Source organism: Diabrotica undecimpunctata, chromosome 9, assembly GCF_040954645.1.
Source record: "Diabrotica undecimpunctata isolate CICGRU chromosome 9, icDiaUnde3, whole genome shotgun sequence".
In the NCBI taxonomy this organism is placed as follows: Eukaryota; Metazoa; Arthropoda; class Insecta; order Coleoptera; family Chrysomelidae; genus Diabrotica; species Diabrotica undecimpunctata.
In genome coordinates, this window is record NC_092811.1 from 106,432,330 (window position 1) to 106,455,169 (window position 22,840).

Sequence of the window (22,840 nt, forward strand, 5' to 3'; positions counted from 1 at the left end):
TCTACTTTAAGTGCCATATCCGCGACGAAGGTTGGCAATCATCATGGCTATTCTGACCTTCAAGGCAGCTGTTCTGAACAATTGCCTTGAGCTGTAACCAAACCACTCTCTCAGGTTCTTCAACCAGAAAACGCGTCTTCTTCCTACGCTTCTGCTACCCTCTACTTTTCCTTAAATTATGAGTCTCAAGATGTTGTATCTTTCGCCTCTCGGATGTGATACAACATGTTTCGACATGTTGTATCACATGTCCGACATATTACAAATTCCTTTCTTTTCTTGTATTTTCCATTTCCCTCTCTCTGCCTATTCTCCTTATTCGATATCCTATCCGATGGTAAAGCTAGAATTGGGTCATCAGTATAAAGCTTACTAAAAGACTAGTCAGTCTGAAATTATGTCAAGGACAAAATTGACAAGGACGGGTGAGAGTGTCTGGGTGTCAGCTGGGAATAATACAGAATTGGTGGATGCGCTGGGAAGCAGAACGTAAATTGCATAGGTCTAAAAACCTACGTGAAAAAAATAAATGATAAAAGAACGGGGAATAATGTTACTTTTAGCGTATATTAAATGGTATATAGGAAAACACAAATAATAAACAACTACAAGAGAAAAAAGGAGGAAAACAAAAAATTAAAAAATGACTTGAAACAATTACAAGACAGAATGGAACAAATCGAGGAAACAAGTAAAAAGAAAAGTTTGATTATATCGGGTTTAAAAATAAATACAAATGATGATAAGAAACTAAAAGAAAGTATGGAAACATTCATATCACAAGAATTATAGGCGCAAATAAAACTGAGGAACGCCACAAAAATAGGAGAAACAGTCTATGCCATAGAAACAGAAACTTTCACTGATAAAATTGAGATACTAAATAGGAAAAGTAAGTTAAATAAATTAAATAGTTAAAATAGCAAAGGAAGAAAAAAGTAAAGGAAAACAGGCAAAAATAGGCTATAACAAGTTGTTCGTGAATGGGAAAGAATGAATATGAGATGAAGAAAAACAACAACTAAAAGAAAATACTATTACATATTACATGCCGCGCAAGATCGAGAACGATATCGCCAAATCGTCATGGAAACTACCCACCCCTAAAACTTGAGCACGGTACTCAAAGAAGAAAGAAGAAAAGAATATACCAAAAAAAAATTGCCAAAAACTAGTAGAAGAAAAACAACAGGGGAGATATGATACCGAACCGACAAGGCAAAGAAATACAAAAGAAAGGCAACAACCCAACGATATAATAAAAATTGAGACTTGGAGTGTGAGAGGTACCTATGAGCATGGAGCTTTAAGAAACAAAGAGATCAAGACAATATCCTAAATTCGTTTGAAAACTATATGGCAAAAAGAAGGAAAGTGAAAAGAATTTGCAGAAAAAAGAAAAGAGAACAGGTAGAAAAGCAATTGAAAAACATAGAAGAAACCTACATAAACAAAGAGGTAAAGAATTTCTACCAAAGAAGTTAAGAAATACAGAGAAACTACAAAGAATAATCCACAGTATTGCAGAAACAAAGAAGGCTTACTCCTAGGTGAAACAACAGAAAAATTAACTACGAGACAGTAATCAGACCAACAGTGATGTATGCCAGTGAAACGTGGATTATGAACCAACAGGAAGAAAAGAAGAGAGATTTGGGAAAGAAGGGTGCTCAAAAAAATCCTTGGAGGAATAAAGACGCCAGAGAATATTTGGAGAACACGAACGAATAAAGAAATAATGAGAATGTATGGAAAACCAGCAATTACGGCAAAAATACGAGCCCAAAGAACTAGATGGCTTGGTCACATTATGCGAATGCCAGAGAATCGAAATGTTAAAACAATACTGAAGGAGGAAAAAAAGAAGAGGACGTCCAAAGAGGAAGTGGTTGGAAGCAGTAAAGCAAGACTTGTCAGAAATAGGCTTGAGAAATTGGAGAGAGAAAGCAATGGGCCGAAAAAAATGAAGGGGAAATAACCAAGTTTTTTTTTTAGAATATATATATATATATATATATATATATATATATATATATAGGAAAACACAAAACTAGATATAATCATATGTGTGAATTTTGTACTTAATAGATTTCAATCCTCTTTCTATGTAGTTATTCCAATTTAACTGTTGATTTTAAATAGCTAACTTTGAAAAACTGCATCGACCAACGACACGTTTACATTTCATTTGAACTGTGATTGCTGTATATTGTTTGTTTATTAGCTGCAATATACACGAAAACAAATAATTAAAGCTCATTTGAATGACATGCAATACCAAAGTTATTTATTTGTTGCATTTTATTACCAAATAAAAAAAATCTTTTAATTTTTAGACGAAATAAATATAAATTATTTATAAATCGTAACCCATACAGAGATACAAAGGCGCAGCGTGAGACAATAAGTGTAATAAAGTCTGATACGCAGAAATTTCTCGAGAAAAGAAAAAAAATTTCTTTTTGTATATTCATCATATTAGAATTATATGAACGTTGTCCATCATCATAGTTAGAGACTGGATTATATACAAAATGCATAGATACGCTGAATATTTCTCATATTTTTCTACAAGCGATGACTACAACTCACATTTTTTGTCAGGATGCTGTGTATACATTTCACAGGGCAAAACCATATTATGTCCAACAAAAAGTATTATGTTCCACACAATACAATTCAGGCATAGCATTAAGTCTACAATCTTTTCAAATTTGGCAAGTGAATTACATAGGACAATACGTGCGTATGTTCAGTTCGCTGTTTGCAGTGTATTGAAGCGCATGTTCTCTTCGCTTTTAAACCCGGTGTTACAGTTTTTGTTAAAGTCGTGCATATTAAGTTAAATAAGCTAGTCAAAAAGATATAAGATAGAGCCCACAGAATTATTCAACTTGCGCTGAGCAGTAAAGAAAACGTGAATAATTGATCCTCATTAGTGGAAAATATTTCAGTAAACGTAAGTATTTCTAGTGTTAAATAATAAGTTTAACTACATTATTTTAAAGACAAATGTTTTGAATTTACAGTGACATTCGTACGTCATTTAATAGAAAAGTTATACCTAAAAATAAAAAAAGGATGAATTATTTTGTTCTTGTTATATGAGAAACGCAGTCCTTTATAACAACTGATATTATTGTTTTAGAAAAGTAAAAGAAATAAATCTCAAAGCTCTTATTATTTTAGACTACATTTAGAGTCAGAATTTGGACGAAGCTATATTTGTAAAAACCACATTGCCGTCTTTGTTATATATATCTTACAACTTTGTAAACTTGCAGAAGGATACAACTGAAATGCAGCTAAATATAGATGCTCTTGTTTGAGATGTACTTAAAGACATCCCTTTTTTAAGTAGCAGCGTGCGTATTAACGAGATTAAGCAACCACCACTGGAAGATCCATTTAAATATTTGGAAAGTTTATTTGTTCCTAGCATTAACTCGAGTACTGACGATGATTTTGAAATCACAAATGAGGGTAAAGATAAGAAAAATAAAAAGAGTTCATCGAAGCTGATCATTAAAGCAAAGGAAAAAAACGTATAAGGAACGAAACTACGTAGAAACGAAGCGAACGAGAAGAAGAGATGGCAACAATATAAATCTTCAAAGACTAAAAAGACTGTAAAGGAAAAGAAGGTGTGATAATCTTGTAGAAACTACCGTTTAAAATTCAATGAAAACATTTTAGGTCTCCAGAGAGCACAAATTCACCAACAATTTTGGAATCATGAGACAACCATAGATAAAAAAACAGTTTTCATGTTCTTGTCTTGAAAAAACGTGCATCAAAAGAAAAAAAACGAACAGGTGCTCAAACTGGAAAACTCCATTGTAACTGGAAATATTTTTTACCATTGAAGTAAAGAGGTTTCAAGACTGCAGCAAGTTCTTTTTGTGTACTCTAAATATTTTTTAATCTTTTGTTAGATATGCACTTGAAAAAATGCAAACAAGTGGAGTTGTATAATGTGGCAAAAGAGGAAAGCAGCCATCTAAAAATAAAGTAAAGAATGAGGTAAAGGATAGGATTCGTGAGCATATAATGGCCTATTCATGTGAAGAATTCCACTATAGTTGAAGAAGGACAGCCAAAAAAATATTTAGAGGTCACTTAAGTATTTCTACAATAAATCCGTAAAATAGTTTCGAAACACAATTCAAATTTCTGCCTTAATCTGAGCCTTCTAAAAATTGCAAGATAAAGCAGACGTTGATAAAGATGTTAATAGAGACATGGGGAATCTAAAATTTGCATTCCACGACATGTCTCCTCAACTAAGCAGAAATCATTAGCGAATTGGTTTCTTGTACTCATACAGAGTAGATCCAATTAAAATGAAAAAGACAGTCAAGATTTGATTTCACGTACAAAGCGTCTATGTATCTGTTTATACGTATTTCACCTTAATAAGGCTCATCAGAACAGATATTCATAGGCGTTCTCAACGTGAAAAATAAATCTTTCCTGTCTTTAAGAAGCAAGACTAAAATGGCTTCGAAACGGACGGAATAGCGACATCTGATAATAAATCAGGTTAAGGCAGAAATCTGAATTGTGTTTCGAAACTATTTTACGGATTTATTATCAGATGTCGCTATTGCGTCCGTTTCGAAGCCATTTTAGTGTTGCTTCTTAAAGACAGGAAAGATTTATTTTTCACGTTGAGAACGCCTATGAATATCTGTTCTGATGAGCCTTATTAAGGTAAAATACGTATAAACAGATACATAGGCGCTTTGTACGTGAAATCAAATCTTGACTGTCTTTTCCATTTTATTTCTACAATATTTAGGATAATTAAGGAAGAATGTGATTTGAAAAACATTCCTTCGGAGAAAGTAGGCAAAGAATACAGAATTTAAATTTATCATTCGTTGTTCCTTCAAAAGACTTCTTCTTCTTCTTGATGTGCCTATCCGTTACGAATGTTATATCATCATGGCAATCTTTGTCTTATCTGCATCAGCGCGGAAAAGCTGCACAGATGTTGTATTGAACCAGATTCTGAGTTAACCAAGATGTTCTTCTTCTTCCTGGACCTCGTTTTCCAAATATTTTTCCATGCAGGATGGCTTGAAGGAGAGCATATCTGGATTCATTTTGCATAATATGTCTGAAGAACTGTAACTTTCGAGATTTGATGGTGGTCAGTACCTCTCGGTTCTTCAAAAGACACTTGTGATAAATGTGATACATTTCTAATCAATCTAAGACAGTCAAAGTCTAAAGCTAAGCGAAACAGATAGACAAGGAGATGTACATCAATAACTCTGGACAAAAAGTTTTAATGATAGATTTACAAAAATGTCTTCTTTGCCCAAAGCTAACTAATTCTTAAAGTTTTTAGTCTAAAACTGGTGTTTTAGGAATTAACAATTTATGATTCAACGGAAAAACAGGTAAACTGTCTTTTGTGGGATAAATCAATTGCTAGCGGAGGTGGAAACAAAATGGCCTCATGCTTGGTCCAATACATTTATTCATTACCTTAAAACACAACTTCGGTTGTTATTTGGACCGATAATTGCCCATCGCAAAACCGGAACTTACAAATGATTATGTGCTACTTTTATCTACTTTCGAGATATTCACGTATACAAGAAATTGCTCACAAATTTCTTTTGCAAGGCCATACGCACATGGAGGTAGACAGTATACACTCAGTTATAGAACGAGAAGCTAAAGATCTCCTAATTTTTAAATTATTTCTCAATGGGATTGGTTACAGTTGACTAGAATTTCCGGAAAAAAACAAAGATTTCAAAGTGTATGAAATAACAACTTCTAATTGTAAAGACTTTAATAAACTGTACAATTCTTGCGATACACTGTTTCTAAATAAAGAGAAAACTAAGAATAACGAAAAATTTTTATGTATGCAATTCAGACAAGAAAATCCTGGGATTCTGTACTTTAAAACTGAATTTGGTAGAAGAAATCATCAATCTGTAGAAGATTCTCTGGTTTCTTTAAGAGATACCTTAAATCCAATTCGTACTAAAACATTCAATGATCTTCAGAAGATGCTAAAGTTGGTTCCAGCAAGGTTTCACGATTTTTTTCATTCTCTAGTGCACAAAGACACAATTTAGATTACTGATAATTACAGTTAATTTAGATAACTGAATTACTGATTATTGAGATTAGTAGCCCTGCATTTGTTTAGTTTTTAATTATTATTTTTTTGTACTTCAAAAAGTTATTGTTAATTTTTTTACTTAATAAAAATACAGTTGCGTTACAACCATTTCTGTTTTTCTTTTAAATTCAACTTTTTAAGAAGTTTTTTTAGTACTCATATTAATAGTTTTGTTACAAACACTTCTGTATTATATTTTTAATTCTTTATATCCAAATATTTCCTTAATTCTATAAAATAAGTATGATATTTTTCGTAATAGAACTCCGTCTTTGCCATAAGATAGGTGGCAAAATGAATATTAAGTCACAGTCAAACATTTATTGTTTAGAGCAAAATTTGCTGAAGTCCATTTTTTCCAAAAACAGTAGTATTCAAAAAATTTATTTTTAGTGGTAAAGAAGAACAACGATCGTTATTCACATTTATAAGAATTTGCTATATAAAATTTCATGTATTAAAGGGAAAATGTTACAAAACACTAAAAAGAAAATTTATATTTTGTGACTTGATACAGTTTTGTTTAGAGATACGGAAATGAAAAATGCACTATTTGTAATAGTAAAGAATTTGAGACAATCGAACATCTTATGTTTAAGTGCCTAATTTATGCATCAATGAAACCTGAAAGTGGGGACTGCTTATCCAGTTTAAATAAGTTTGTTTTTCTCTTGACAATCCAACGCCTGATTCCGCTAAACCAATTTTTAATTGTACCTCGAGTGTGCTTAAACTCAGGGCATTTATAATCAGTGAATGATATAGTTACTTTATTCTGTATTATAAATCTTTTATTATATAGTTTTGTTCTTTTTTTTATTTTATTGATATCAGCATCAACCACTGTACAATAGTACAATAGTTAATACATAGATACTTAAATCTATGTATTAACTTAAAGGATTCTTGATCTTAAGTATCTTAAAGTATTTTTGATCAGCTATTATGTTCACAATTAGTTAAGAATGTCATATTTTACAATTTAAAACATAATTATCTTTACAGTTTGTTTAAAACATAAATATCTTTCAAGTAATTAAACATATTTGTAAATTTACAATGTGCTCCTAAGACTGCTTTTATATTGTTAGGTAGTGAGTGTTTTTGTCTTTCACTAATATATTATTTAGGACACTCTATTAAGATATATGTTACATTAATGTCGCAGTTACATAAGTCACAAACAAATAGGGCGATTTGATTTGGAGATTAGGTAGCTGTAAGTTAGTCTGCTGTGACCTATACGTAAACGAGTTAGGTTAACAAACAGGTTGGCGGTTTATATTTAACTCACACCAAGATTAGGTTGAGGGCTTTACGATGTGTAGAGTTGATTGGAAAAGATTCTATTCGTTTATCCATTTATTTGTTACTTTTTCTTTAAGGAACGATTTGTAGTCGGAAACACACACTAAGTTCACTAACACTGAAAAGGCACTGTGTATTGCTTCCTCGGCATGAAAATCTACTTGTTCGTTTCCTTGAAGTCCAATGTATGATGGAACCCATATAAAGCGCACTTGCTGTCTCACGTTGTTTAGTGAATGTAATTGTTCTTTTATTAAAATACCTATGGAATTAATTGTATATAACTTTTCAGGATTTGGAATTTTTTGGGTACGTATATAAATGAGGATGACTACCATATATCTATTTAGAGCAGCTGTCAACAAAGTTGTATGGACCAACGTGATTGCCAACATCCACAGAGGATAGGCACCAAAAGAAGAAGATATAAATGAGGGCTTACAGAATTGAGTATAGTTCTCCAGAGCAAATACTGCAACTGTATGATAATTTTAAACTGTAATACAAGACAATGATCTGGGAAAGAAGCAAGTATGTTGTAAAATGATTGAATAATTGTTGCATGGGGGGTCTCAAGCTTATTGTATTTAGAAATCGTTAGATCACATATTGCAGAAGGAAAAGTCTATAGAGGAGGTGTTGTCTGATAAAAAAATTTGGGAATTGAATATTATGGAGAGAGAGATATATCTTTTGATTCTCCCGTAAAATGGAGGGTTCGTCCTTTTTTTATTTATATAAGTTTCTTTGAAACGTTCAGCGATAGTATGATGGAAAGTGGTATGCGATTTTATCGCACATATGGATGAGGCGTATGTTAATGACAGTATACTATCTAAAATTTAAAGGTGGTTTCCCGATTAGACATTGTGGACTTTTATTGGAACTAATACAAAATGCTCCTGTAGCTATACTTAGTGCTGTATTTTGTATGACATCTAGTTGAGCAAGAACAGTCTTCTTTGCAACTGATCCATAATCGAATTTTGATCGTACTAGTGATTTGTAAATATGGATCAGACTTTTAAAATCTGAACCCCAATTACCATTGCACAGTGTTCGCATTAAATTGAGACCAGATTAACAAGATTGTTTAATTTGCATAATATGGTATTTCTAAGATAGTTTCTTACCCAAGATTATTCCTAAAAGTTTTAAGTGTTTTACATAAGTTAAGTTGTTTCCATATGACTGAAAATCTGAATTTGTAGAATGCCGTTTTTTTTGAAAATAAAATACATTTGGTTTTAGTTGTAGAAAATTACAATCTCACAATTTTTGAGCAGTTTTCAAAGAAATTTATTGCACATTGTAAGTTTTTCTGTATAGAAAGAATATTTTTTTCTCTTGAATATATAACCAAATCATCAGCGTATAGTTTTGTTCTTTATTTTTTTGGATTAAAGATATTTATACGTTTGGTGATGCAGATATTATGAAGACCATCAATATAAACCGCCTAAGGTGGGTGGGCCACGTTATGCGGATGGATGAGAGTGATCCCACTAAAATAACTATGCTAAACAGGCCGGTCGGAAGAAGAAGAAGGGGGCGACCTAAACTCAGATATCTGGACGATGTACAGGAAGATCTGAGGGAGATTGGAATGAGGGGCTGGAGAAGACAGACACTTGATAGGGAAGGATGGAAGAATGTTTTGAAGCAGGCCAAGGCTCACGAAGGGCTGTAGCGCCAACTGATGATGATACGTTTGGTGTTTAAACTACTTTTGCTACGTAACTATGTTATTAAAATCAATAATTTATAGCACAATTTTACATATGATAGGGAAGACTCAATTAAATAAAGAAAATATCTTTAAGAGCGTAGGCGCAAAATTTCGGGCCAATTCTTTTTAAATGCATTCATTTTTTTCGAATCCTGAGAAAACTAATAAATATTTTTGAAAAATTTAAACGCAGAATGAAAGAATATATTATTACCGAGGGCCGAAAGTCCCTGAAAACTTCTATAATGTTTATTTTAATAAGTTACAGGGGTGAGAAAAATTTAGTGTGATTTTTAATTTAAAATATCTCATTTAAAAAAACTTTTTGTTTATTCTAAGGGACTTTCTGCCCTCGGTGATAATCTTTCATTCTGCGTTTAAATTTTTTAAAAATATTTGTTAGTTTTCTCAGGATTCGAAAAAAATGAATGCATTTAAAAAGCATTGGCCCGAAATTTTGCGCCTACGCTCTTAAGTTAATATTAATTCAAAAGAAGTTTTAATAGAAGAGGAATATAGCTTTTACAGTAGAACAATATTGTGAGTTGAGGAACATATGATTGATCTCTTTCACATTTTGTCTGTTAAATGTAATTTTAATCCATTGATTTATAATTTACTAGCAAACATTAAAAAATAGCCTTCTTCATATTATAATGTCAAATTTAAATACTAATTATTTGCCAGTGTACGACAGCTTTTACAAGAAAAATACAATTTGTGAAGATTTAAAAGTGTTGTTGTCGACAATGTATTTGTAATATGTCTCTTCTTCATTTTAAATTAATTTGCATAATTTTAACTTCTTTAGATATTCGTATAAAATACGATCTTCATAATAAAATATTATTAAATGCTCATAATTTTTGTTGATAGTTAACATGTACTTACCCCCTTTACGCAAAATTTCTCCTGTTTTCACAGAAAATTGCACAAAAAATCAAGTTCACAACACGCGATGTGTACGAACCGGCGAAAACTTCGCGTAAGTCGTGCCGAAAGGTAAACTTCAGAGAACTGCCGAATACGACCAACACTCTAGATCGCGATGCGGCAAACTGAAGAAAAGCATCGCGACGTCGGTAGTAAACATTGGCGCATCGCGACGATATTGTGTCGGTCGGCGTCGAGCTTTTCCGATTTTATTCGCGGAAAACTCTGTTTTCCGACTTGCAGGAGGTGTATGGGTATTGTGTAAAAGGTTGAAAGGTGCATAGTGGAAATATTTTAGTGCAGACTATGACCTTTATTGCAGTTGTTCTTTCAGAGATATTATTTCGGGCACGAGTGAGATCTTTATTAAGGTTAAAATAATTTGTAAAAAGTTTTGGTGTAAAAGTTTTATTAGAATATTTGTATTTAGTTTTTTATTAAAAAATTATATCTTGGTTTAAAAGTATACACATTAAAATGAATAATTGTTTTCAATTAATGTAGAAATTCCCAATATACAGCGTGATGGTTCCAGAAGTACCCATGCAAACAAAGAAAACACAAGAATTTTGGAAAAAATGTATTTATTTTTTAACATAATATCCTTTTAGCTCTATACCGTTTCTCAGCGATGTTTAATAAGTTCAATACCCTTTTTATAATAAGAACTGTCTTGTTCCTTAAAATACTCGTTAACTCTCGACATCACTTTTTCACGGTTGGAGAATCTTTGACCACTGAGCAATTTTTCAAGTTTGCGAACAGAAAATAATCCTTGTGGGCTTAATCAGGCGAGTAGGATGCATGGTGCAGTAATTTAAAAATTTTAATTCATGAATTTTAGTTACCTATGACAGTAACTGATGTATGAGTTGGTGCATTGTTTTAATGAGACAACATTTTTCCTTAATTAATTTAATCAAACTTTTCAATAATTTCTCATAGTACTCTTCTTCTTCTTGTTGTGCCTATCCATTTCGGATGTTGGTGACATCATCATCATCTTCATCAGCCCATAGTCGTCCACTCCTGAACATAGGCTTCCTCGAAAAACCTTCATTCAGATCTATCTTGCGCTGCTGCAATCCAGTTAGTACAAATCCTCTTTATGTCGTCAGTCCATCTTGTGGGTGGTCTTCCCGGGTTTCATCTATCCGCTCTCGGTCTCCACTCCAAGATTTTTTTGGTCCACCTGTTATCTTGGCTATGTGTTTTATAATCTCTTTTCCACCACTTTTTCTACGGATTTCTTCGTTTCTTACCCTATCTCGCAACGTTATGCCTAATAATGATCTTTCTATTCTATTTTGTGTCACTTGTAGTTTTCGTGTAGATGTCCTTGTTAGGGTAAGTGTCTCTGCGCCATATGTAAGGACAGGCAGGACACACTGATTAAAGGCTCTTCTTTTTAAACTGATAGGTATATCACCTTTAAAAATATCACGCAGTATTCCATATGCTGCCCATCCCAGTGTTATTCTTCTTAGCAGCTCAGCAGTTTGATTATCTCTAATTTTTACCGTATGTCCAAGGTATATGTAGCTTTCAACAATTTCAATTTCGACGTCTTCTACCCTTAAAGGATGGCTCGGAACTAAATTAGTCATCATTTTTGTCTTTTGGTAGTTAATATTTAGACCTACTTTACGTGCTGCATCGCTGAGTTCATTCACCATATCACTGTTGTTGTTGGTGACATATACACATAAATTGTTGGTTAAAATACACATAAATGCGAAAACCAAAGCTGGTTTTCGCATTTATGTGTATTTTCGTGTTCAATGACATTAATTGGGCAGAAAAAGGAATAAATATTATTAGAAGAAAACTTCGTCATTTGAGATACGCTGATGATATTATAATACTCGCTACAAGTTTCGAAGAACCACAGATTATGATGACGCAACTATTTCAAGCTTCGGAAAAAGCAGGTCCTAACATGAACTTGGAAAAAACAAAAATAATGACAAATACACCGAACATTAGAGAAATAACGTTGAACGACATAAATTTAGAAACAGTAAGCGAGTACATCTACCTGGGACAGATAATAAAAGTTAAGAAAGAAAATTAAACTGCCGAAATTACCAGAAGAATAAGGTTAGCGTGGGCAGGATTTGGAAAACTGAGTTGAATCTTTAAAAGCACTAAAATAGAACAATATTTGAAAACCAGAATTTACGATCAGTGTATCCTCCCTATACTCACGTATGGTTCACAGACGTGGACACTCACCAAGTCTAATATTTATAAAACAGTAAAGGCACAAAGAGCGATGGAAAGATCAATGGAGAACATAAGGCCAAATTAAAATAGAGCTTCGAAGGACACACTGCCCGACTGAAGGGTAAAACATGGAACCACGAAATACAACAATGGATACCATGGTTAGGAAAGAGCAGCAGAGGAAGACCACAAATGAGATGGGCTGATGAGATTAAGAAGATCGGAGGACACAACTGGAAGCACGTGGCGCAAAATAGAAAACACTGGATTAATTTGGGGGAGGCCTATGTCCAAAGTTGGATTACTTAAGGCTGAAGAAGACGAAGAAGAGTCTACATATCCTTTGATGTATGATTTGTAGAAATAAATTTAAAATGTGGCTAAAACAAGCTGATGATCCGGAAATCATTGCAGAATACAGATTTTGTTTTCTTTGGTAGAGCAATAAACGTTAACTTTAGTCATGATCTTGGTATTACTCCGTTTAAATATATGTCATTGAATATTTTTGTTAGTCGTTGAGTACCGTCGGTTTTAAATAGCTTTATGAGTTCAGAATACGCATCCAGGTCAGGTCCAGGAGCTTTGTCATCTTTTAGTTGTGATATTGCTTTTTCCACTTCATCTGATGTGATTGGTAAGTGGTCGTTACATATGTAGGACGGAGGTTGTTAGGACCAATTATCGTCAAAGAGTTCTTGTATGTATTTGGTCCATATGCATATTTCTTAATTTTTATTTGTGATGGTGTTCCCCTGTTAATTTTGCAGTGTGCTAGCTGTGCTGGATTTTTAAAGACTAGCTGCTTGTTTTACCTTTTTAGGCATATTAAATATATCGTGCTTTTATTCCAACAACTCTATCACTTCACACTGTGTTTTTATCCAAGTTTTGTTTGCTCTTTCGTATTTCGGTTCTTGTTTGTTTCTGAATATTTTTGTACATGATTTTGTTATTCTTTGATTTTCTTTTTTCTTCCATGAGTTGCAGTATATTGTCATTCATTCAACTTTTCCTCTTCTCTTTTTTTTCTATTAGATGTTCTTCTCTGATCTTGTTAAAGGTTTCACATATATTCTGAAGTGATTCTTCTGGATCATATGTTTGCTCCATGTCTTTTGCTCCAGATTTTCTAAAAGAATCCGTGCGACCGTCTCTTCTGTTACCTTATCTTTTTGTCTTCTCATATCACATTGTGTGTTACTATTCTTTTTTGAATCTTTTTAACTTTAAACCTAAATTTACCAATAACAAGAATACGATCTGACGATACGTCAGCACCGGGGTAACTTTTAACTAATAGTCATCAATTACGGAATCTCTTGTTCACCATTATGTAATCAATTTGATTCCTTATTATGTTTCCTGGTTGATCTTGCGTAGAGACCCAAGTATTATATACAGACGTCTTGGTGGTAGTTTGAAGAACGTATTTAGTATTGCGAATTCTTCTTCCTCTCCAAATAGTTTTATTGTTTCTTCCCTTTCATTTCTCTTCCCTAGACCAAAATCACCAATTAATTTACCACTTTTTCTTTTAACAATTTTTGCAGTCAAGTCACCCATAATGATAGTTATATCTTCTTTTTTAATTTATTTAAGTGAATTTATCAACAACTGGCCATACACTTGTAAAACATTTAATTTGACCGGAGTAGTATTCAATTTAATTATTATTATTCTTTCATAGTACTCGCCGTTGATAATTTTTCACTTTTCAAAATAGACAATGAAAATTATCCCAGGTGCATCTCCATAAACCGACGCCATGACTTTGCCTGTAGATGAAATGGTTTGCCTTCTTTGGAGCCGGTTCTGCATTTAGAATTCATTGTTTTGCTTGTTCTTTTATCTCGCGTGTGAAGTAAATTCATGTGTCATCTATGGTTATAAAAAATTTAGCTTTGTTGTTGTGAAAATATGCTAAACATTCAAGTAAAACATCTTGGTGACACTGTTTTTGTTCGAGTTTAAGCAAACGCGAGACCCATCTTGACTACATCTTTTTCATGTTCAAATTTTCAGTTAATATGTTATGTAATGTATAGAAGTAAAAATTTGCCACTGTTTTGGATTATCGTTAGACACTTAACAGCCAAGAGTTCACTCTAGTGTACAGCATTAGAAGTGCTAAGGTAAATTAAAGGGTTGGGGTGTAAAAAACGGTATGTGACATTTTTTAAATGTTAAACGAGACATTCTTGAAAGTTTTAAAAATCGTATATAAGAAATATATACTATAATTACGGCAAATTTGAGACTAAAGGTGTAACAATACAATTCGAAACTACAATAACAAACTTGCTCTGAGTTTATCAACTGTAGACATAATAGCACATGTTCAAGTTTTCCAGCCTCAATGGAAAGCTAAGCCTCATATTTTCTTTCTAGTTTGTTGGGAACTGTTTTTTAAATCGAACCGGTCTGCCTCTTTTTTTTAATTGAGACACGAGTGAATAGAGCAAACAGAGCCTCAGTCTGCTTGAATGATACAATATAGAAAAATAAAATAAATTTGAGACTAAAGGTGTAACAATACAATTCGAAACTACAATAACAAACTTGTGAGCATTGGATTTTTTTCAATGATATTACAAGAATTTTTTGAAAAAAACATTACACTATTTACACTTTTTTAGTCAAGACACTGCAGTAGATACCATTGTTTGCATTATTTTATTTAAAAATAAGTTACACAATAAACAATAAAAGATTTTTTAAGAAAATATATATTTAACTAAAAAATAATTCAAAACTTAAAATTCAAGCATTTAATTTAACACGTAGATTAGTATTATAGTCATGATGCTCTGAGTTTATCAACTGTAGACATAATAGCACATGTTCAAGTTTTCTAGTCTCAATGGAAAGCTAAGCCTCATATTTTCTTTCTAGTTTGTTGAGAAACTGTTTTTTCAATCGAACCGGTCTGCCTTTTTTTTTTTAATTGAGACACGAGTGAATAGAGCAAACAGAGCCTCGGGCTGCCTGAATGAAACAAGATGGAAAAATAAAAGTATCGGGAAAGAAATGAAAGGCAGAATTTACAAAACAGTCATTAGATCAATAATGACATACGTAGCAGAAACACGACCTGACACAGAGAGGACAAAAGGATGTTAGAAACATCAGAGATAAAAACACTTGAAAACACTGAAAAATTGATGGCAAGACACTATGGGGCAGAGCTAGAAGTACAGATACACTGCATAGATGCAAGGTGGAGAACATCAAGAAGTGGGTAAGAAATAGAAGAGTAGAATGAATAAGTCGAAGGACAACAAATAGAATAGAAGACGGCAAGAGACGTCTCCCCAATGTCCCCATGTCTACATAAAAAGAATAAAAAGAAGACTACTAAACTGTCCACTATATGACTCCGATAAATAACTTCATCATATCCAGATGTTCAGCTGAAAATTTTATTCTAACAGCGTTTCGGATACTCGTCTGATGATTTTCGGCTGGTTTTGGCTGTTAGAAATAATTCCTCATATCAGAATTTTTTAAAAAGTCTTCCGGTTTCATACGATATACTATGAATGGTTTTTTTTTTTTTTTTCTATAGAGTAAGTAAAACTGCTTCCCATTGCTTTGGAGATTAGACATATTGGCAATGAAGTCTAATGTGTTTTTCACTAGGGCAAAATCTCGATCTGAAGGAAGCATTGTATGCCCAACTTAAAGAAACACTTAATAATTTCTTTAAAACGGCTCTCTGCTACTAGATGAATTCAAACCGAGGCAAATCACCAATTCTTATTTTGTCCATTGCAATTGTCACATATGGCAATAAGTTTAGAACCTTTTATATGATGGGATGAAAAATATTTAATTATACAGCTTTCAATCTCGTCAGCTGTTCTGCCAGCTGTTGCCTCATCCCACATATAGAAATACCTCTGAGAGTGATATACACTATAGATGCTGAAATTGTAACAAAACAACTTTTTTTGTAAAAGAAAAAATTGAAAATTTAGGAGTTGGCAAAGCCTGCTGAAGATCGAATGTTATAGCAGCATAAATCCCATCAGATGTGGAGGCTTCCAAGCTAATGTGTATCACATTTAAGGCAAAAAGAGCTTCTCGTGTTCCCAATTTATTTCAAAATCCGAATTGAGTGTCACTCATCTGAAACTCACTTATTCTTCTTCTTGATGTGTCTATCCGTTACGAATGTTGGTGATCATCATGGCAATCTTTATCTTATCTGCAGCAGCGCGGAAAAGCTGCACAGTTGTTGTATTGAACCAGATTCTGAGGTTCTTTAACCAAGATGATTTTCTTCTTCCTGGACCTAGTTTTCCAAATATTTTTCCTTGCAGGATGGCTTGAAGGAGAGCATATCGGGATTCATTTCGCATAATGTGTCCGAAGAACTATAACTTTTGAGATTTGATGGTGGTCAGTACCTCTCGGTTCTTATTTATTCTTCTAAGGACCTCCTCATTTGTTACTCGCTCAATCCACAGGATCTTAAGCATTCTCCGATATAGCCCCATCTCAAATGCTTCCAGTTTTCTGCACATATCTTCGTTCAAGGTCCATGATTCAACGCCATAAAAAACGACAGAGAAGACGTAGCATCGCAGTATTCTTACTTTTGTATCAAGAGAGAGGTTGTGACTCTTGAAGAAGGCCCCCATCCGATTGAAGGTGGATCTAGCTTTTCCGATGCGTGCTCTAATCTCCTGGTTGTTGGTCCATTCTTCATTTATTATGGTGCCGAGTTAGTTGTAGTGCGTCACTCTTTCTACAGGGGATTGGTTGACATAGAGTTGACCTTGTGTTATCATTTTCTTGTTAATTATCATAAGCTTTGTCTTCTTAACGTTTATATTAAGTCCATATTGTTGACTGTAATACGTGATTCTGTTCATAAGAACTTGTAGGTCTTCTAAGATGTCCGCAAATACTATGGTGTCATCTGCATATCTGATGTTATTTAGCCGGTAACCATTTAGTAGAATACCTTTTTCAGTTTCGCGCAAAGCTTCGATAAATATTCTTTCAGAGTATAGATTGAAGATTAGAGGAGACAAAATACATCCTTGCCTCACTCCACGCATGATTTTCACATAGTCATTGTGTTCACCTTCAACTCTGAGATTTCCTGTCTGATTCTAGTAGAAGATAATTAGAAGATTTCTAATTATTTTCAGATCTTGGTTGTTAATTCCTACTTCTTTTAGTATTTGATCATGTGTTATCAGGTGTTATCTCTTTGGTCTTCAAATATTTTTTCTAGATATTCTTTTCACGTTCTTATTTTACTCTGTTTGTCCAAGATGATGTTTCTATCAGAATCAGTTATATTTCCTTTCTGCCTTCGTCCCCCTGTGAGTTCTGAAAGTCACACTTCTTGTAAATTCGAGTATGAATGATTCTAAAAAAAGTTTTAATGACATGAGACATCATGCTTAATATTCAATAGTCATTGCAGTGTGAGGCATTGAATTTTTTTGGTAATGTTACTAATGTTGATTTTAGCTAGTCTCATGGTATGTTACCTGTGTCATATATCTTATTCAATAGTGCTGTTATTAAGTCGAGGTTTTTACTGTAGTTGTCTGCAATTCATTTAAGTATTTCGACATTGATATTGTATGGACCGGTGGCTTTTCTGTTCTTCTAATGTCTAAATCTTCTTTATAAATAACTTCTTCTTTTTTTATTTTTGGACCTTTTTTATTTATTCGATCATCTGTGAATGGTGGAGAACAAGGTCTATCATCGTCAAGAAGTGTCTGAATGTATTATTTTCATCTCTACAGTTTGTCTTCTGTACTGTGGCGCACCCAGGGGGGGAGGGGTTTTGGGGGTTAAACCCCCCCCCAGGGCATATAAAGTAAACAATATATAAAGAATAGTAAAAAAATGTAACTTGTCTTTCACACACAATACAAAAAATCCAAAACGCTGATTGAATAATTAAATTAACACTTTAAATATGTAGAACACAATAATTATTGCATAAATACGCAATAATTAATAATATTTTTCATTATATTTAGATATAGATACCTAATATTAGGCTTATAAAAAATTAGACAGAACGAGTATGTTGCGAGTAGCATGCGCCTACAGGACTGTATCTGCGGCGGCCTTGTGGACTATCACGGGTTGTGTTCCTCTGCATGTGTTAGAGCAGTAGAAAAGAAAAGAGACATCTCTATGGAAGAAGAAAGCATTTGACAACAGCTATAAAAAAAAGAAAGGGAAAGATCAATGGAAAAATGGCAAGAAGAGTGGAACAACAAGGAAGATGTTGCTCAGTGGACAAAGATGCTGATCCCGAGCCTAAGGGACTGGGTAGATTGTCTGTTTTAGGGGGTATCTTCATAGGTTCAGAAAGACAGATACAGATAAATGCCTATACTGCGAATATTCCGACACTGTTACTCACACAATGCTGGAGTGTAATAGATGTACAGTGGAGAGAAACAGAATGTATAAAGAAATAGGTATGAACCCTGTGACTGTAAGAGATGATCGTAAAGATGACGGGAAATACGGAGGGATGGAATAGTGTTCACAATTACATCCAAGCAGTCATTAAAAATAAAGAAGAAGAAGAGAAATACCAACCGGGCTAATGACAGAGATAAGATCTAATTACTATTTTAATGGGAATAAGTCGCAATTTAAGGTTAAAATAAGTTTATTGACGTTTGAATTTTTGATCTTTGATCTTGCACTGATAACTTGTTTATACTCCAACAATTAATATTAAAAAGAATAGCGGTTGGTACAGAAGTACATCTAGCCTTCATCGACCTAGAAAAGGCGTATAATACAGTTCCAAGACTTAAATTGTGGCAAGCTTAACAACAACTCGACATTAGTCCATACCTTTTAGGAATAATCACAGAAGTATACAGGGATAACACTACTTACCTAAAAATCGGATATAGACTATCAGAGCCAATAAAAGAAACTAAAGGACTAAAACAAGGATGCAGTATGTCACCCTTACTGTTTAATTTATATATTGAGGCAGCCCTCCAAAATTGGAAAAACCACTGTCAGGAAATGCCAACCATCCTAGCTCAAGATTCTTATGATCTAGAATTTATGATAAAGTGTCTATAGAGAGAATATTTAAAATGGCGGTTACAAGTCAGCATGAAGAAAACAGAATATTTACTTAATTATCAGTTCAGATGCAAGGTTTGAAGTGTTGATAGACATAGAGGACGTGGAAATCAAACAAGTGAAAAAATTTAAATATTTAGATCCACTCATTGCTAAGAACGGCTTGGGAGAAACCAAAATTAAACACGAAGTAATCAGGGACGTAAAATTGTAGGATGTCTGAACTCCTTATGGTGGGATCACCACATTTCCAAAAGGAACAAAAAAAGAATAGGGCAAACCATGGTTGAATCAGTTCTTTGTTCTATGGCTCTGAAGTATGGACAATTAATGCAGACCTGAAGAGAAGATTGTTGACAGTTGAAATGGATAATTTGAGAAGAAGTGGTAGAATATCAAGGCAGGAAAGGAAGACTAACGAATCTACAAGAAATAACATGAATGCTACAGAAACGGTCATTGACAGAATAGAAAGAAGTGGTTCAAAATGGTTTGGACATCAATTGAGAATGTCTGACAAACGTTGGCCCCAAAAACTTCACAAATCGAAGCCCCCTGGAAGAAAAGAAAGAGGTAGACCTCGACGCTCTTGAAATGAAGGAATTAGAAGAGCGATGGAATCGACAGGTTTGGAGGAGGAGCATGCCTTGCACCGGGAGGATTCCCGGAGGAGAACGGGAATACGGCGATAGCCGTCTTCAAAATGTATTGTATTTACAAGTTCGATTAATGTCAAACGTGAATAACCTTATTTTAACCTTCAATTTTGGCTTATTCCCATTAAAATAGTAATTACTTTAAAATGCCACAAGAAAATAGCTTCAGAACAATAGATAAGATCTAGATAAGAGAAGGGAGTGTTCCAAAAATGTCGTCAGCCTTACAGTGGCCATCCCACTTTCGGAGTACGGTACGTTCGACAGTCAACTGCGCATAAGTAAGAGAGGGTGGTCTTAGTTGGTAGGTAGGATAATAGATACCTGAATCTTTGGAACTGCTATCTTTAGTACTTTAAATTAAACTAAAACCCAAATTGTAGGGACTCAACATGGAGGTAGCATAAAAAAGTTTCAAAACCCCCCCCTAAGACAAATTCTGGGTGCGCCACTGCTTCTGTACCTATAATTATCTCGTTTATATTATTTCTTAAGATTGTTTCTTGTCTCTTTCTGTGCCTACCTGTCATTTTTTTAATTTTTTGTGGACAATAAAGGTGTCGTATTTTTCCTGAAGTTGTTTCATTTTTATGCATTTGGTTGACATCCAGTTTTCTTTCGCTTCTCTGCACTTTTTTCTAATAATTGTATCGACTCGTTTGTATTCTATTGAGTTTGTTTTATGTTTCATTTTACGTCCATGATCTGTTGTGTTATTCACTCTTGATTTCTGTTTTTTTTTTCTTGAACCCAATGTCGTCTTCTTGTATCTTTGTTATTTTCGTTTTTAGAGCAGTTTATGTTACTTCAACGTTTGTCTGTACCAAGTTCTCTAGCGTTTCTATTTCTTTCTCAACCTTGATACTTATTTCATTTTTCTTTTCAGGGTTCTTCTGTTGTGATATGTGTATTTTTCTTGACTTTTTTCCTTCTAACTTTAAGAAACCTTTTTAGTCTAAAATCTATTATAACTGGATTGTGACGCTATGAATGTCAGGTAAAGGATATGTTTTAGTAGATTTTAAGTACTTCTTGAAGTTTTTATCAAGCAAAATGAAGTAATTTGATTTCTAACAGTTTTATCTTTTCTTCTGCAGGTGATTTCTAAGTATATAGCCTTCTAGGATGTTGTTTAAAGAAGGTGTTGGCTACTAACAGGTTGTTCTCTACGCAGAATTGTGCTAGTCTATCTCCCCTATTGCTTCTGTTACCGAGACAGTATGCTGAACCACTCCTATTTTAAGATACCTGTCAGATGTCATCTGTCAATGTGAGATACCAATTTTTTAATCCATGTTAAACTTTTAAAAAAAGTGTAAACATGAAATTTAATTGTAAAATGTAATGTTTATGAAATAAAATAAAGTGCTTATTGAAATTGGCAAATTTGCCGAAACGTTTACGCAAAAGTTAAATAGTTTTATCTACATCAGACCAACAAACACAGGAAATAAAAAAGTTTCTATCTTAAACTCGCCGGCTTACGAAATAACGAATTTATTCCATACATATGCACCATACTGTTTATGCTACCAATGCGCCATCATGTTTACGCTTATTTGTTTTCCACTAAAATAATAAATAACTATACGTAAATGTATAATTTTTTATCTATAATTATAAAATTTGTGAAAACGTTGCCAAAGGTAAAAATACTTGACAAAGAATAAAAAAAATAATAAAAAACTTTTTACATTGGAATGAATAACTGAAACTAATTTGAAGCACCTAGTTTTTCATGAAACAGTTTGAAGCACGTTTGCAGACACAAACCAGCTTTCGTATGTATGCACTGTGGAAATAATAAATGCTATCTTTCCCAAGAGTCCTGGTATATCCAGCAATATTTGCACCGTCTAATTTTTGTTTTTCCATCATCTTTTGGACAATTTTGAGGTAAATGGTCTACCAACGGTTTTTTAACATGTGGATACTTGAGATTTGGCCCCAAAAGACTAAATGACCGAAAGACTAAAATCTTAAGTCATGAATCAAACAAACATGGATCTTAAATTTTTAAATTTTTTTCCGTAATAATCTGCTAAACAATATTATAAAATAAAAAAAAGATGAATTATATAGATATACAGATATATGAGTTGTTAATTACGTATAAACACTTTTCGTCAGTCAGTGCGATAAACGGAAATTTTATGTACAAAAAACTTGTTAACTGAGTGTATGTATTAAAAAATACACCAACAAATCATTTTCATTGAAAAAAGGAAAGGGGTTGCTTCGATTTCCAATTAAAACCTCAATGATTCTCGTCGATTGCATGGATATAGAATATTCTAGGACCATGCATGTCCGCTCGCTGGTAATTACCGTAAATCTGGAAAGAAAGACTGTATTTCATGAGGTGACACTACACCAGCGTGGGATTTCTGTAGAATTCGAATACCTTTGAAATAAATCGTAAGTGAAAAATATGTTGTCCTGCAAATCGAATTTCTATTGATAACAATAAATTTTCGAGCGGTAGACAGGTTTGTAGAAAGCAGTAAAGAGAGGCGTACTATATTTATGGGACATGTGTGTAAGTGGTGAAAAAATTCTAGCGGAAAATCAGAATTAATAGCTTTTTATATTTTGTATGCTTCTAGAAAGGAAAACGCATTTAAAATTAAATCTAAGGTGACGTAAAGAATAGCTACTTCAAAAAAGTCAGTGGTAGCATAGGAAAAATCTTAGGAAAACGATTTCAGATATTATTTAAATTCAAAAAAAGATTTTTGAAATAAA

The 22,840-nt window shown here is 33.3% G+C and overlaps 1 protein-coding gene and 1 long non-coding RNA gene across 3 annotated transcripts in view; one reads left to right on the top strand and one right to left on the bottom strand.

The window, feature by feature from the left end:
• Positions 1-10,224, bottom strand: part of LOC140450374 (uncharacterized) — a 1,628,978-nt gene extending 1,618,754 nt beyond the window's left edge. The window contains exon 1 of the mRNA XM_072543970.1: positions 10,077-10,224. The gene's annotated coding sequence lies outside the window, so the exon portion shown is untranslated. The remainder of the gene's footprint in view (positions 1-10,076) is intronic.
• The window catches only part of LOC140450376 (uncharacterized), a 572,900-nt gene that overhangs the window by 493,604 nt on the left and 56,456 nt on the right, over positions 1-22,840 (top strand). The gene's annotated exons all lie outside the window — the stretch shown is intronic.